The sequence below is a fragment of the Oreochromis aureus genome, linkage group 16 (assembly GCF_013358895.1).
Source record: "Oreochromis aureus strain Israel breed Guangdong linkage group 16, ZZ_aureus, whole genome shotgun sequence".
NCBI classification, from domain to species: Eukaryota; Metazoa; Chordata; class Actinopteri; order Cichliformes; family Cichlidae; genus Oreochromis; species Oreochromis aureus.
Genome location: NC_052957.1, coordinates 19,519,399 through 19,536,825, shown reverse-complemented (window position 1 = coordinate 19,536,825; position 17,427 = coordinate 19,519,399). Strand labels below are relative to the sequence as shown.

The window sequence follows — 17,427 nt, the reverse complement described above, 5'->3', positions numbered from 1 at the left end:
TTTGCTTTTTATGAATATCAGTTTGTCCAGTTGAGAAGCATAAACCAATGAAAGTGACAACAGGTAAACTGAAAAAGCAACAACAAGACACCTTGAAACAGGCAAGGTTTTGCCATGGCTGAGGGGCCAGACCAAGTGCAATTCAATAAATCAAGGGCCACGTCACCAAGACCTCAGTTTCGTGGGCCTCATCTTGGATGGAATTTTAAACAAATGCTCTGAATTGTCGATCAGAAAGCAAATTGGAGAATTATTTGAGAGTCAGATGGAAGTTGATGCATGTGCATGAACAGTCTGTCTGGCCATGCTGATTAATGATCTGGCTGATAAGAATGTGACAGTTTTGATAACATGAGCCGTAAAATGACAAAATGATTTCAACCCTGGACAACTAGAACATCCATATCAACATCTTGAAAAGAAAATGCTAGAATAAAGAGCAGTTTTTCTGCTGTTTAAGTGTTTCCTTATTTATCTATTTATTTTTATTAAATGTGTTTTGTTTCTCAAAATGGATGGAATTATGAAAACAAAAGAGTGTTGTTACGATTTTTTGTAATTTTTTTTTAAATGAACTATGTCAGGGTTTCTGGGTCGTTGACCCAGTATTTTTAGTTCATGTTTACTGTTTATCTTCTGCCTGTTTCACTTCCTGTTTTATTGTGTTAGCCTTGGTCTGTGTGCATTATGTTCAGTCCTCTTCCCATGTACCATTAGTTCATTATGTTCAGCTGTGTACTCATCGGTTTCTAATCACTCATCACCCAGCCTGTGTATTTATGTTCCTCAGTTCAACCAGTCCAGTGTCGTGTCATTGATGTTAATGTGGATGTTGTCACTACTGTCCAGTCCTTGCTTTCGCCTTTCACTCAGATCAGTCAGCCGTTCTTTCAGTTCAGTTATTCAGTTAGTCAGCCATCTCCTGTTCTTGCCATTTGTCCCTCACAATAAACACCCTGAACCTTCACCGTGAGTCCTGCGTTTGAGTCCTCTACTCCACCTCCACTCAGCAAACCTGACAAACTAGCCTGTTCTTGATTCTGTCTCCGCTCCCTATTTCAGTATTTGTAACCTTGAGCCCACAAATTAGAAGTAAAATTGCTCTTTTTGTTTATTTCTTTGAAATAAACTTATAAGCTCTGGACTCACCCAGCAATTAACAGCATGACTTCTTACTTTTTATCCAAAATCATCACACAAAGAAAGTAAGAAGAAATAAAAGAGCTGTTTCTGGAAGCTGTACTCAACCTAGAGACAAAGTGAAGTGCTACTTTGACAACATATTATTTAAACCTTTATTTTAACAGCTTTCTCCTCACTGATTAACAAACTACCCTTTTTTCTACTTTATATTTCAGTTCCCCAGTTGTCTGCACCAGTTAGGCCACAAACTGTCTTTTTTTTGTTCGTGTTAGGGAGCAGGTGAGGGCTCGGATTCACTTCATTGTTTCTTATAGAAAATGTAACGATTGAGTGCAGGATGCAGACTGAGTTTTTTTTTAAAGGATTAAAAAAAAAAATCCACAAATGTCCTGCTTTCCAACAATTTTATCTCCTCTTCTAGCATTCATACATAAAGGTTAACTGGAAAATAATGGGAAGTTTAAGTTTTTATTTTTCTCTCTTTGCTTTTCAGCTCCAGCTTTTCTCTTTCCACACTAAATTCTGTACTGCAAGGTAAAGTGTAATGTCTTTATGTATATTAGTAAATAGACTATAGTCAACAGAATTTATGAAAGAGGTTATATATAAAATAAAGAAATGACCAGTTTTGCAAATAACTTTATGACTCTGGATTATTGTGCCTACATAAAATCATCCAGTCCCTTTTGGTCACATACATTACCTTTATAGAACTATTATATTTATTTGTCTGCTGCCCAATTGGCCAGAGCTGTCTTTTTTTTTAAGACATTTTTTTTACTGTCAATGAGACTTTTCAGCTGGATAAATAAAGGAGATACAAAAGTCACTTTGCCAAAAACTGACTGGAGCTTCTACCGTCTGTCTGTGGCTCAAATTGGCTTTATATCATTCATGAGAAATATGTTTGAGATATGCTTCACAGATTATAGGCCAACCAGTCATTTATAACAGTTTAAATACAGGCAATAATGTTTTTTGGCAAATACTAAGTCTTGGCTTTCTGTCAAAAAGTGATGAAAGGTGTCGTGCCATGGCGCACTGGCACTGGCAGGGAGACCGGATCCAATTAACTTCGCCTCCATTCCAACCAATTAAAGGTGAAAGTAGCGATGTGTAACTTTGGTGAAAAAGTGAAAAATCATCGTTTACATTACATTTCATTAGTTTGTAGGTTACGATATAACAATGATATATTTAGTCAAAGGAGTTTGCAAAGAAAAGCGTCTGGACTTCTTTAAGTTGCTTGAAGACGTTTCACCTCTCATCCGAAGCTTCTTCAGTTCTAAGGTCAAATGGCCGAGTCCCAGATTTAAACCCAGTGGGAGTATCCCCAAAGAGGGACAAAGGACCCCTGGTGATCCTCTAATCACATGCGCCAAGGTGTGAAAGCGGGTGTGGGACCTAATCAACCAGGGTTTCGGGTGAGCCATTGTGAAACCTGGCCCCACCTTGTCATGTGAATTCCTGAGGTCAGATGGCCCAGGATGTGAGTGGGCGTTAAGGCGTCTGGGGAGGGAACTCAAAACTGGATTATAGATGGCAGACAGTTGGTGTCGTAAACCACCGCCTCTGTTCAAAGATGGTCGCTCACAGTGGACATAGATGGCCTCTTTCACTCCTCTTTCAAACCATCTGTCCTCTCTGTCCAATATGTGAACATTGGCATCCTCAAAAGAGTGACCTCAAAAGATTAGGTCCCACACCCGCTTTCACACCTTGGCGCATGTGATTAGAGGATCACCAGGGGTCCTTTGTCCCTCTTTGGGGGATACTCCCACTGGGTTTAAATCTGGGACTCTCGGCCATTTGACCTTAGAACTGAAGAAGCTTCTCGGATGAGAGGCAAAACACAATACCAGTCATTTATAACAGTTTAAATACAAGCAACTTAAAGAAGTCCAGACGCTTTTCTTTGCAAACCCTTTGACTACGATGACCTGGATGACTGAGAACCTTCACAGACAATGATATATTTATTGTTCTCACGTGATTATTTTTTTTAAAGAGGACGTTTTGCCTGATAAGAGGATAATCATGTCTGTGTGATTCATACAAACTTTACCCCTCAATATAACACCTTCTCAACAAGATAACGGCTCTGTGTTCGTTTTCAGACGTCATATAATAATAATAATATTTGCTCTGATTGTTGCACGTCGCTAAAAGATGTGTCTGCTGGAACCAAAAATACACCTTTCTGAGTGCATCAATTAAAACAATTGTCTATTTTATTGTTGTAAAACACATGTAGCTGAAACACGAATGTGGGATAGCCTTCTGTTTCTTCATGGACAGGCGAATTTTTATTAAAATACTTGAATAATTTTACAACGCAGCGCTCCCGTCTCACCCATCAGTCTCTTTCGATGTTTCTCGTATGACGGCAATTATTCCAATAAGCCGTCATTTATGTAATTACACTTTGGATCTGACTGTAAAAATGAATATATAGGTCTTCACAATCCAAAGCAGAAATAATAATGAGAAAAGGGGAATTATTCCCTTTTATTCGTAATTATAAGACCCAGCACAAGTGTCCCATGGGCCCACCCAGGTCACGTGACTTCGATAACTCGTGTCCATTGTGCCCATTTCTGTTTTTTCTTCTTCCGAGAGCAGCCACGAGGTAACGGCAAGATATGGGCGAATGGATGGAACTGCTACTTTCGTTTGTGTTTTTATGGGCAACTGCTGCGATAAGTCATGCAACGCTATTTTTCCGCGATAACCTGTTTTTGTTGCTAATATCTGCGCTCCTGCTGACCGGAGAAGCTGACGGTATGTCGAAAGTTTTCCTTTTTTTTGTTTATGCTTGGATTTGCTTGGGCTGAAATGAGATAAACTAGCAGGTGTTACTGATTGTTGTCAAAATCTGACAGGGAAGAATGGGGGGATTTTGAAGCGGATGACTGAAATTATGTTTTGCATCATATTAGTGTTGTCCAAGTCAGTGCTAAAATTAACCACGTGTTTGATGTTATGACTAAACTAGTTTACTTCGTTGAGGCAAAAGCACTGAGTCACAAATAGCTTGTTTTCACTACAGGTAGAGTAGTTCTAATATCAGTGTGACTGTTTTTAAATTATTCTTTCCACATGTGTTTTTATTGTTCTTCATTGTCATTGTTCTATTATGTGTTTTATTCTGTTGTGCCCTTGGGTGTCTTGAAAGATGGTATTAAATCAAATTTATCATTGTTATTATTGTTATTATTATAAGGAGACATGCTCAGAAGATGCTCAGGACCTGTGACCTTAAAGCTTTACATACTAAAATGGTGTATTTTATTATCTTTACCCATATGACTGGAGCAGAATGGGCAGGAATCTTTGCCTTACAAGCTGTAAAAAAAAAAAAAAAAAAAACACCTTGAGATTTTGTTTTAAATGTTTTTATTGAGATGCATGTATAATACAAATTATAATTTTTAGGTTGATTTAATGTACTCATCCAGATTAATCCAGGAAGCTTCACAGTGTAGAGAAAAGCTGTTATTGCCACTTGCAGGTATAAAGTTTGTGCAACCGTTTTCAGTATCAGTCATATTCATTTAATTGTGTAAAACTAAAATCAAGATTCATATGTGATTAATTGTGAAGCCCTAAAATTCTTGGACACTCTTGTGTTTTTACTTTTTTTCTGATCTTTAACAGTATTTCACTTTACAGCTCTTCAGGTGATTGGTGGAAGTGTGACAGTGGAACAAGGAGGCACCGCTATTTTATCGTGCCATGTCATTGATACCAATGATGACCTGACACAGATTACCTGGCAGAGGAGGACGAGAGAAAAACCTCACAATGACAATTTCCTAACTATCCTACCCAGAGATGGAGCACAGTTTGTCAATGGAGACGATGATCGATTTAAATATATCGGGAATTTTAATGACAAAAATGGAACTCTCCAGTTATCCAATGTTGCCCTGAAGGATGAAGGCAGCTACACGTGCATCTTCACCTTGTTTCCCAGTGGAAATCAGAAGACTGAAATACCTCTGAACTTGCTTGGTATGACAAAACACTTTATTTCAAATATTCTAATATTCTTGTACGTGAGACAGAGAGAGTTACTTCCACCATCTTACTTGCATGTTGATTTATTTTAGTGCTGTAACTCTCCTAGTGCGTCCTTTCACAAACGTGAAGGACAACCTTCCCACTTTGGGCACAGAAGAGGTTTTATTTGCTACCTGCACGGCTGCTGGATCGAAGCCTCCTGCAGAGGTGAGGTGGCTCACTGATGGTTTGGGAGAAAAAGTGAGGACGACAACAAACTCGACACAGTATGACAACGGCACAACTACTACAGTCAGCTCTCTGTTTGGCGTACCTACAAGAGAGATTAACGGTCACCAGGTCCAGTGTGTCATCAGCGGTGACTCCCTGTCTAAAGAAGAAACCCTGCCCTTCACCATACAGGTCTACTGTGAGTGCCACAAACCACAAAAATCTTTACCAATTAAGTTTTATAACTTGAAATGCAAATATGAATTGTTACATTTAACAGAAAATTATTGACAAATTTAGCAAATGACAAAGTTCTATAACAGATATTGACATGCAAACAATGCCTCAAGCAATTTTTTTTTCATTACACTATATACTAATGATTCAATGTCCCAAATTTGTCAAATTCCAAAACTTATTGATATCACTCTCTTTCACCACCGTCACTTCAACAATGTCCCCATATTTACACACACAACAGATAAGTATTGAACACATCAATTTTTCTAAGTTAACATATTTCTAAAGGTGCCACTGAAATGAAATTCTCACCAAATGTCATTAACAGCCCATCTAATTCACACATGCAAGGAACCATAACATGCCATACCATCAAAACCATTGATGTCAATAATACACCAAGTCACAGCTAAAGCTGTTTCAGATTTGTTTGTCAAGCATAAAGGTTATTTGTGACCGACATGCTTGACGTTAAGATAAATGTAATTTATATTTCCAGTCGTAAGTCACTGAATATAAATGGGAAATGGCAGAGGAGGTGGTTTGCTGGTCACACCATCAACAAAAATAATGGAAGTTGCAATGAAAGTGAAAAGCAGGCTCATTCACTAGATGTTACGTTCCCCTGAGGGGTCTAGGCGGTGAGGGGGAAGTAACAAAAAGTGTACGGGTCAGAAAAAGGAGTCAAGGAGGCAAAAGGGTTAAATTAAAGAGTTTTATTAAAGTAGCTCAACTAAAAGAGACGGACAAGCTGCTATTACCATTTAAGGAAAACAAACAAAACTCAAGCGTTGGTCAAAAAAGTAAAACGTAAGCCAAAAAGAGAGCACCTCACTAGCTGCAACCACACTAATGGCACTCTGGCCCAGAGCTCACCTTTCCCTGGGCTTAAATACTTTAAATTACTCATGTCAGTCAGCTGTGTAAAAGGGGAAAGGTGGCACCTCAGGCAGAAGCGATTGAAGGACACTCCCACACAGGCCCCTTCAGGAGGGGGCCCTGCTAGGGCCGTAACACCCCCTCCCATAAATACAGACCTGGGGTTTGTTTCAGAAAGCCGGTTTAGTGCAAACTCTGAGTAAGTATACCCTGAGTTATCACAAACTTGGGGCTTTCCACCTTCCAAACCCCAGTTTAGATTAATTCTGAGTGAGTTACTATGACGACACACTGCGTGAACCCCCTGCCCCTAGCAGGTTTACTTCACTGAACCCTGACCTTCTCCGCCTCTTTGTCCTCGAAACCTGACTGTCCCAAGTGTCAGACATGGCGTGCCCCATCCTTGAAGAGCCAGTAGATGTTGAAGCCCAAATTCTCCATGAGCTCTCCGCAAGGGTGAGAGTGATTAGAGCGCGTTTGGACATTTTATCATTTCCTGATGATTTTCTGTGTGGTTACCGTTTGTCAGCACAATTATGGATAATTTATTTGAATAACATCCTCAGGCCTTATATTGCTCATGTGACACTGACCACAGACATTCTCTCAGTTCTGTACATATTATTTGTGGTGCACTTGGTTTTTGCCTGACAACCTCGCTTTCTGTTTGATATTGGTGACGCTGAACTGTTTTAAATCAGGCGTCTGTCGGGCAGTCAGGAATGTTACAGTTGCACTGAAACGTCTCCTGTACTCATTTGTGGTGTTCCCCAACCATAGACCCACAAGATTTATCAAAGAGGATTCACAAAATTGCAGGTATCAGGATGAACAAAACTTAATTCATGATGTGGTGATACTTGAACTACTACTAAATTTTACATTTATTTTCAGGGTTCCCAGGCGTGATTGGCTGTATAGATGGCACTCACATTCTAATCATTGCTCCTTCAGTAAATGAAGGAGACTATGTGAACAGGAAGTCTTTCCACAGCATTAATGTACAGGTACATAGTTCCCTGTAGCATTTCAAACTAACAAATTATTTCATTATAGTAATGGAGTATAGTAATTTACCTCTTATGTAGGCACTTGTGTCTTGCCAGCACAACCTCTCAGAGGATGTCCCCCATATTGATGCCTTCAGCCACAGGGCGCCACTGTTTTGGCTGAGGGCCAACTGCTCAGCCTTTGTGAGTGGTGGTGGTGGAGGACCCCACCTGTTTTTCCAAACCTCCGCTTTTTTGCTGTTGGCTATAACGGGTCACATTTGAGCATACAGAGTAAGCAAATATGTACTTGTAATGTGCTCAGATAATTTCAATAAGTGCTTACAGAAAGAAAATTAATGTAGCCTCTAACTGCAATTGATTTACATAGGACAAACAGACCAAGCACTATGGCTCATAATGCACTGCACCTTACCTGTTTGGACTATATTTTTATATTTCATTTTACTTGCTGCCAGAACGTTTGGGGCCTGCTGGAACCAGGGTTTATTGCTGTGCTCACATCACATCACAAAATAAAATGTATAACATAAAAATAAAATGAAATATAATAAAATAACGTGTTAAATGGGTGGAAACCCCCAGATCAATGTTTAAATTAACACTCACGATTGACTCTGTTAACCATGTTTTGCCATGAAAACTACAAAACTTTTGCAGCTGAGGCTGTGTTACTTTTTTCAGCATAAACATTGCATGTTATCGGCATATGCTGCCATCAGTTTCGGCCTCAAGCGCTGTAAAATACATTGACCTATCTTCTTTCCCATGTCTCCATGGTGACTCGCTTAATCTGTGCTCCACTAATCAGGGCTTTATGCGACCGTGCCCTAACTTGAATTTAAACCAACTCCAGGATTGAACTTTGTTATCAGCCTTTCTGAAACCGAATATTCCGAGTTGGACAGTTTGGGGTTACTCAACCCGATGTATCATTTTAACTCTGAGTTTTCTGGACACTCACCTGAAACAGGGAAGTGTGGTTTGTCAGATTATTAAGCAAGATAATCAAAACAAGTCCATAACCGTTTCATCACAAACTTGCAGGCTTTCCACCTACCAAACCCCATAGCAACGGTGAGGGGATTTAACAAAAAGCTGCCAACCCCATCTCAATGGGTTCACAACACTGACAAATTAAAGAGTTTTATTAAAGTAGCTCAACTAAAAGAGACGGACAAGCCGCTATCACCATTTAAGGAAAACAAACAAAACTCAAGCGTTGGTCAATAAAGTAAAACGTAGTGATGGCCCGCTTGAAGCTGACGCTCCGGAGCGTGTGTCGAAAAAAACAACACACTGGTTCAGAAGCACTGTGTCGAGGCTTGATTCGTTTGGCAAAAGTCACGTGACCAGTGACGTCCGAAGCTTCATTACGCACGTAATCGCTTCGGTACCTGATTCAAATGGAACGAAGTGAATCATTCACGGGATTTGTGGAGTGTTTTGATGGTGGCAGATAGCGAACCACTGATCATTCTACTGAGAGATTTGGTTCTGTTGTGTGGGAGTATTTTGAGTTGATTCTGGTCAATCGGGTGGGTTTTCCAGGTTTGTGTTCTGGGTGTTTGCTTTTGTTTTGTGCGTGTTTATTTTATCTGAAAACGGGAAAAACTTAAAATGTCAAAAATCTGCTTTTCATAATATAAATATCATTAAATAACTTTAGAAAAACTTCCATTTGACTCGTAACATTTAATGTTATAAAAAGATATATTTTATTTTAAAAAATAATCTTAAAATGTTAGTCTACAAAATGTGCAGCAATTTAATTTATTTATTCTCTGTAGCTGATAGTTTGTGGAGCCCAGGTAGACTGTATAACTGCATCTCTACCAGTTTCTCTGCACTCCAGCCTCTTCTGTGCCATGTGAAGGGATTTTCCTTAAGGCAGGAGAAATTATCTTAACGAAAAGGAAGAGGTTCGGCCATCGCACAGTGGAACAAATTCTCTTCTTAAATAAAAATGAAAAAGGGTTACCTTACATGCATCATGTTTTTAATTTGCAAGTTCATAAGCATTTTCCCTTTCCAATTCACAATCAATTCTGCCCCCAGGTCAAAAATATGTATAGGAAAATTTCGCTAATATAATATTATTTATAAATATGCCCGTCTAGCAATTAATTGCATAAGTACATGGAGGCAGGACCTCACGGCAGAAGCATACTCCATAATGTGCATTATTATATGTATGTTATATGTAAGGTGGTATTTTTCAATTATTGCATTTACCAACATCAAGAAGTCACAAGCAAAGAAAGACTAATCCATGGTGCATGTTCAAACAAAGAAAGTTTACTGGTCAAAATTATTTATTAAACAAATAAACTACATTTTTTAACACCAAAAAATACGCGTTCAAAGCAACACAACAGCAGCCCAATATGAGACAGAATTCCACTCTGTAGAGTGGGCAATCATTATGAAGCAGTTGGTTTTATTTTGTGGATTCAAGCTGCTCTTCATATTTTTGGACACAAGATGTCACCAGAGAGGACTGTGTTGAAAAGCTTCGAGTAATGAACCGTTTTTTAATACAAGCTTCAGAAAGCTTCATTTGGCCATCACTAGTAAAACGTAAGCCAAAAAGAGAGCAGCTTGCTAGCTGCAACCACACTAATGGCACTCTGGCCCAGAGCTCACCTTTCCCTGGGCTTAAATACTTTAAATTACTCATGTCAGTCAGCTGTGTAAAAGGGGAAAGGTGGCACCTCAGGCAGAAGCGATTGAAGGACACTCCCACACAGGCCCCTTCAGGAGGAGGCCCTGCTAGGGCCGTAACAGTAGAGCATAATTGTTATTGATACGGTACATCTGTGGGGTCCTGTTTCTGGTAGATTTTACATGTAATGTAATATTCTTTTTTTCATCATCAAGGTGATTATAAATTAGCCAGTCACAACCTTGTTACTGTTTTTGTCTTGAAAAGATTGACTGTTTTGTCTGATGCAATGAGACCCAAACATTTGTGAAACATTATTTCGATATTATTACTATGTCCTCAGTTCAGGATTAACACAGTTTTCTCTTTTTTTGCAGTCTCTCCCACAGAAGTGAATATTAGAGTGATTACAGAAGACTCATTTGAGTGTGTGACAGAAGCCAACCAAGTGCCAACTTTACCTGGAGTAGGTAAAGTAATTAAGAGAAGAAAATGTGTATGTGTGTTCATTCATATACACACACATATATCACTATCTATCATCATCCATCCATCCATCATATCTGGACAGATATATATATCTATATATATATATATATATATACACACACACATTTCGCTGCTGGTTTATCCTTCACTCGGGTCCTCTACCAGAGGCCTGGGAGCTTGAGGGTCCTCGCACCTTAGCTGTTCCCAGGACTACGCTCTTCTGGACAGAGATGTCCGATGTTGTTCCCGGGATCTGCTGGAGCCACTCCACATCACCGCACCTAGTGCTCTTCTCTGGACCACCGCCCTTCACCCTCCACATCCTCTCGAGCTTTCTCTGAGCCCTTGGTATTTCGTTCGTGTTCCTTCTTCCTGATATTGCTGTCATTCGAACCGCTACATCAATCACTACGGCCGTCTTCTTCTGTTTGTCTACCACCACTATGTCCGGTTGGTTAGCCACCACCATTTTGTCTGTCTGTATCTGGAAGTCCCACAGGATCTTAGCTCGGTCATTCTCCACCACCCTTGGGGGCATCTCCCATTTTGACCTCGGGACTTCCAGGTTATACTCGGCACAGATGTTCCTGTACTCTATGCCGCCCACTTGGTTATGGCGTTCCATGTATGCCTTGCCTGCTAGCATCTTGCACCCTGCTGTTATGTGCTGGATTGTCTCAGGGCATCTTTACACAGCCTGCACCTGGGGTCTTGCCTGGTGTGATAGACCCCAGCCTCTATGGATCTTGTACTCAGAGCTTGTTCTTGTGCTGCCATGATTAGTGCCTCTGTGCTGTCTTTCAGTCCAGCTTTGTCCAGCCACTGGTAGGATTTCTGGATATCAGCCACCTCCTCTATCTGCCGGTGGTGCATACCGTGCAGGGGCCTGTCCTTCCATGATGGTTCCTCGTCTCCCTCCTCTTTCTTGGGTTTCTGCTGCCTGAGGTATTCACTGAGCACTCGGTTGAGTTGATATATATATATATATATATATATATATATATATATATATATATATATATATATATATATATATATATATATATATATATATATATATATATATATATATATATATATATATATATATATATATATATATATATATATATATATATGTATATATATATATATATATATATATATATATTATATATATATATATATATATATATATATATATATATATATAGGTATATTTATATATATATATATATATAGATATATATATATATATATATATATATATATATATATATATATATCTACCAGGCCTCTGGTAGGGGCCTGAGTAGGTTTTGGTTGCACAATCACAGAGATACAACAATGCTTTGGTTACAATCATGTGAGTGAGCAAGGAAATGACAGTGAGTTATTTCTTTCTTTTGGGGGGCACAACACATTATTCTGCTTCCTCTGTACAGTTCATGTTGAGCCTTGTTCATGTTTTTCCAGATCTGGCCAGACTTTGCTGCAGTCTTCTATCAAAGTCGACGGTGCAGAGCTACAACTGCTGAGCCTGACCTCTGATCAAAATGGCCTCTATCAGTGTGAAGCATCTAATGCATATGGAACTAAACATGGTCAGCTCTATGTGCATGTGGCACCAGGTGAGGGCAGCTTGGATTTAGCTGTGCAGTTTGTCCAAATCTTTCTGAATTTGCTTGAGTTTTTAATTTGAGGCTTTGCTGGTGTTGCTTCATTCTAATGTTGTTCTGAAAACCAGCCAGCTTAAAGAGGTGGTTGGTTTAAGATATCGCCAGCATAAAACGTAGTGTTAATGAATGGATGACTCCATCCATGGCTCCAGACAGAGCAAAAATGAAATTAAAGTCAGCTCCATCACTGGAAGAACATGTCCTAGCAAATAGTTCTTTTCATGGTCATTTGTCTCAGAACCTTTCAGAACATAAAAGTTTTTGAATGTTTGGTACAAGTGCTGCATGGTGTTTGAACAATGTTTGAAAAGACTAAACACCATGAAGGAGAGATAGGATTACTCATTCTCACAATATTTTTTTTTTTTTTTCATGTGTGTCTGTAGGAGCATGCTCTGCTGTTTGGGCCCTAGTTGGTGTTTTGTTTTTCCTGAATGTTGCTGTTGCTGCAGTATGGTACCTTGATAAATCCAAACAGCTTCAAAGGTACTTCAAACACACACACACACACACACACAGAGACACAATTTGACAGGTCACTCAAAAACTGTGTAAACTGCTTGGTTATTTCTTTAAAAATTCCAAATTGCATTTGCCGCAAAGTTCAACACTAACGATTCAACAGGGCACTGGTTTCTCTATTACATTTCACTATATTCCTCAAATTAAAATGTATTTGCAGACAAAGTGTTCATTCACTGAGACACATTGACGAACTGTACAGATTTGCTTTTATTGATATTGAGTTATGATTTTGGTTTTCTTGGCTTTCGTACATTCATCATAGTTTGTGGCGAGTTTTCAGGTGGTTCAGTTAGTTGTGTTGCTGTGTGGTGCCAAAACAACTACAGCAACCTTTGTTTATAATTTGTTCTTAGTTAGTGTCATTTCTCCCAAATACAAAGTATTTCCAGCCAGTGGATGATGATCCACTTCTGGGGATAAGCTCCTCGTGTTCTGCTTTGTCTGACATTTCATCTTTGTTTCATTTGTTAATGCCACAAAATTTCCAGGCTTAACTGTAAGCCATGCATACTGTCTTGTTTTTCTCTGGCGTTAGGTGTTTTCCATCACATGGTGATGGGCCTAGAGACCCACCACCTCCCAGGAGTGCAGGAGATGATCAAAGACGAGAACAAGAACAACTGCAGGAAGTGAGCGAGGTCACCAATGGTTAATATGTAGAGATTTGAAACTCAAAATTAATTATGTTAAATATAAATTAATTAATATGTCTCTCAATATTTTGGTGCTAATGACTTAACTTACAGTTTTTCTCAGTTGCTTCTGTGCAATTCTCACAGCAGAAAAGTCATTCAAACCACTCTTCATGCGGTTCTCAAAACAGTTAGAGCATTTTTCATAACAGAGTCTCTTGTGCAAAAGAAACTACTACAATCAAAACCTTTCTCACATTGTTCAAAAAATGAATAGTCAGTCAGTCACTTTATCTCTGTGATGAATGAATAGAAACCTTTCACCACCCTTTAAAGACGTAGTCATCAAATTGTTTAGTTTTTTTTTTCCTCAAAACCTTAAATGACTTTAGTATTTCTTATTTTATTAAATCTGCCCTTCTTTTTTCAATAGTGTGTTGAATATTACAGAAGTGTTACTATTCTTTGTAAAATCTGCAGATACACTGAGAGTCTTTGCGTGTTTGTTTTAAATTAAATGCAGGTTTTTAAACAAATGTTCTGAATTCTCTGCCTAAGCCAAAGATGGACAATATCTCCACTGAAGTTTCCACCAACATATTATTCCAGAGTTAGCTTGGCAATGAAATTTAATTAAGTCTTTTTAAAAAGGCCATGTTGTGAAACAACTTCACATGTAACTGGAACAACCGTTGGGATGTGGTTTTAGCTCCCTGTTCCTCTGTTGTCGTGTAAAGCTTTAACTGTATTTGCCATCTGTTCTTGTGTTTCCCCCAAACTTGTGAAATGCTTTCATCATCAGTGAAAACTGTTGACAGCTATAGTAATGTGGTTACTGTAAATTCAGGAAAGAAAAATCCACTTGCCTTCAGTAACAGCCTTCCCTCAGGGTAACAATAGAAGTATTTAAGGTTATAATGTACAATACTGGGCAATAGTGGACACTTCAACCATTCATATGGAATTACATGTTTTCCCTTTTTTGCTTATTATGCCTATAAAAAGCACCATGACAGTATCCAGTCAGTGTGCTAGCACAGCTGCAGCAGGTGTGTTTGCATTGCAGCTCTGGCTGATGTTCTTTACTCCTCTTGATAACACGAGCCATTAAGCTGCAGTTTATAAAACCCACAGTGTTTTTATCAGAAACACTAAATGAATTACCAGTACAATACAAAAACTCACACAGAGAATAGCTTCACTGCACACTGTGAATGGTGCTAAATTTCTCTTGTGCACGATGATGGTGCACACACTTACTCCCCACCACTACATAAAACTATAATAAAACAGGCCTGCACTTGTCTGTACTTGCCATGAATGTACAAGTTTTGCTCTAATAAAACAAAACTTACACACAAGTAAAAAAAAAAAAATCTTAATCTTCATTCATGTATTTACTGAATGTGCTGATTAACGGTTAATAAGAAACTTGAACAGAAAGCCTGAGTATATGAACCGATTTCTTATAAACTTATGGGAGTATGATTAAATACTCATTTTTAGGTAATAATAAAATACTAAAAATGGTAAATTTAAATTTTAATATTATATGAATACAAGACTACATATTGCATTAAGTAACAAATGCTAAGTTACACAAATGCAAATGCACTCTCTTAATTTCTTATCTTTAGTTGTTCTGGTTCAGACCTTTAACTCCATGCGTTCAGCCAAGCTGACTTATTTAAAACATAGACGGGTCTAATAAGTGTGCTGACTGATAAAGAGCTGTTTTTACTTCACTGTTATGAAAAGCGTGTCATCATAAAGACGGAAACTGACTGTAACTGATAATTCTGTTCGACATTGGCTTGTGTATTTCTGCAAAGCTTACGATGCCTGCATTTTCCCAGGAGCTATGCTGTTGGGAAGGTTTGTTCCCAATGCAAATTGGTCATGGGTTAGGGGCCAGATCAAATGCAATTCAAAAGACTTCTATCATGTAAAATACAAAAAAAAAAACAAAGTTACCTCACTTGGATCTCCGTTTCCAGAGAGCCAGACTCACTCTACAGTGTTTGCTGTAAGCTGCATCACTTTCCACCTTGGTGAAAGGCAAGTTTAACTTGTGTTGACACACAAATGTTTTAAGTATTGTCAGTGAAACCCTTTGATCATCTGTTTCGAGCTGACTTTTGTTATGAGTATACAAGCTAACGACAGGAGGCAAAGTCAGCAAAAACAGAATTTGTGACATGTTCAGTATCAAAATTGAAATTTAAGTTCTGTATTACAAGCACTACAGAAAAGCAGTGAAATACTGTGAAAAACAATGTCAACCTTCAAAATGCACTCTCAGCTGCTAATCTGACTCTTCCTTGACCAGTTTAAGAAAAGAAATAGCTTGATAGTAGGTCGATAGACCATTTTTCACAAAACTGTATTCGGTATATGAAGCTAAAATTTCACAGCATGTGTGTTTAAACGTTGGCCCATAATTTTTACCCCCATACATAAAAAGGCTGATGGAATATTGTCGTGGGTGGGTGGTGGTGATGTGTCATGGAATTTTCTGTGGAAAAAGGCATTTGTGTAGAATCAAGCTATTTTATTACTGCATGCAGAGCGAACACACACATCAAAAACATCACAGGTCTAAGTTATGAGCACTCTGCCCTTGGAGTCTCAGCTCCTCTTTCATACCCTCACACACAATGCTCTGTATCTTCCCAGATATAGCAGGTTTTTGTTCCACGGGCTGTTACTGAGCAGAGAACAACTCCCACTATCTTTTCCCAGGAAGCACTGGTCATCTTGGGAGTTTCGTTCTTCTACGCCCTAACAGTTAACATAGTGAAACATCTTTAAGCAAAGCTAAGCAGTTTTCACAAGGTCATGCTGAGAAATACACATACTTCATCTAAGCATATGCAAAAGCACTTAAATACTTTAAATGAGAACAATAGAAATTTTCTATTACACATGCAAATTTGTGAATGCGATAACTTGAATGAGGCGATGCAGAAGTTTGAAGTCGATGCTATAAGTGCAGCTTCTAAAAATCTTAGATGAGTTTGAATCAGAGGTTTTCTGAAACTCTTGTGAATGTGATAACTTGAGGACAAGGTGACAAAGGATTTTGAAATTGACACCATAGGTGTATCAACTAGGAGACTGAGGGGTAGCATTGACGGTCACTAGTATTTTTCTGCTTTTCTTTCCAAGCTCCTTAGACTACAATGACCTGGATGACTGAGAACCTTCACAGACACTTTGACCAGTTATTTAACTAATCAACTATTTGCTGCCAAGTTAGTGTGTCAAATGAAGATATGTTTGTATTTTAATTGTGTAGGTTACATTTAGCTAAATTCATCTTAATCCTTTATAGCAATAGTTACACTAGTACATGTTTTTTAACTCTAAACTTTAAATCTCTAAACTTGTTTATTGAAAAGAGTCAGCATTAATGAATAAACTGTGCCTTGTCTTTTCTCTCATTTACACATGCACACAGGGGGTATTTGTGAGAGCCAGCAAAAATGCTTTCCATTTGACAACATGTCTTTACTCTACACATTAAAACAGTCTTCTCAAACTGTGGAGCTGGTGGTGCACGGACTACTGTAGGGAATAACTGGGGACATTTCAGAGAAAGCTGGAGAATTACTTTGTTAAAGCATTACACAGTCAGGGTTCCCTGCTTTTGGAAAGCTATACATCATATATCATACACCTGTGTCCCAGATGGTTGTACTTTTCAATTTATTTAGGTTTTTGTGTGGCAGCTTTTTTTTAAGCATTCAATCACTAAAGTGTGTTGTTTGATCTGTATTCTAAATTGACTAATTATAAATCGTTCAGTGTGCTTGCTTTATATCTTGTGTTTTTTATTGTTTGCTTAAAATTAAACTTTGTTTTGTAATTGCTTTTATAACATGTTACACTGCTGAAATACTTTTTGTTACCATTTTTCTTCAAAAGTAAATAAACATGCATAAAATCAGTAC

General features: G+C 38.4%; 1 pseudogene; it reads left to right on the top strand.

Annotated features, from left to right (window-relative positions):
- The first annotated feature begins 3,054 nt into the window (after positions 1–3,054).
- LOC120433580 lies at positions 3,055–17,423 on the top strand (annotated as a pseudogene).
- Positions 17,424–17,427: the final 4 nt, after the last annotated feature.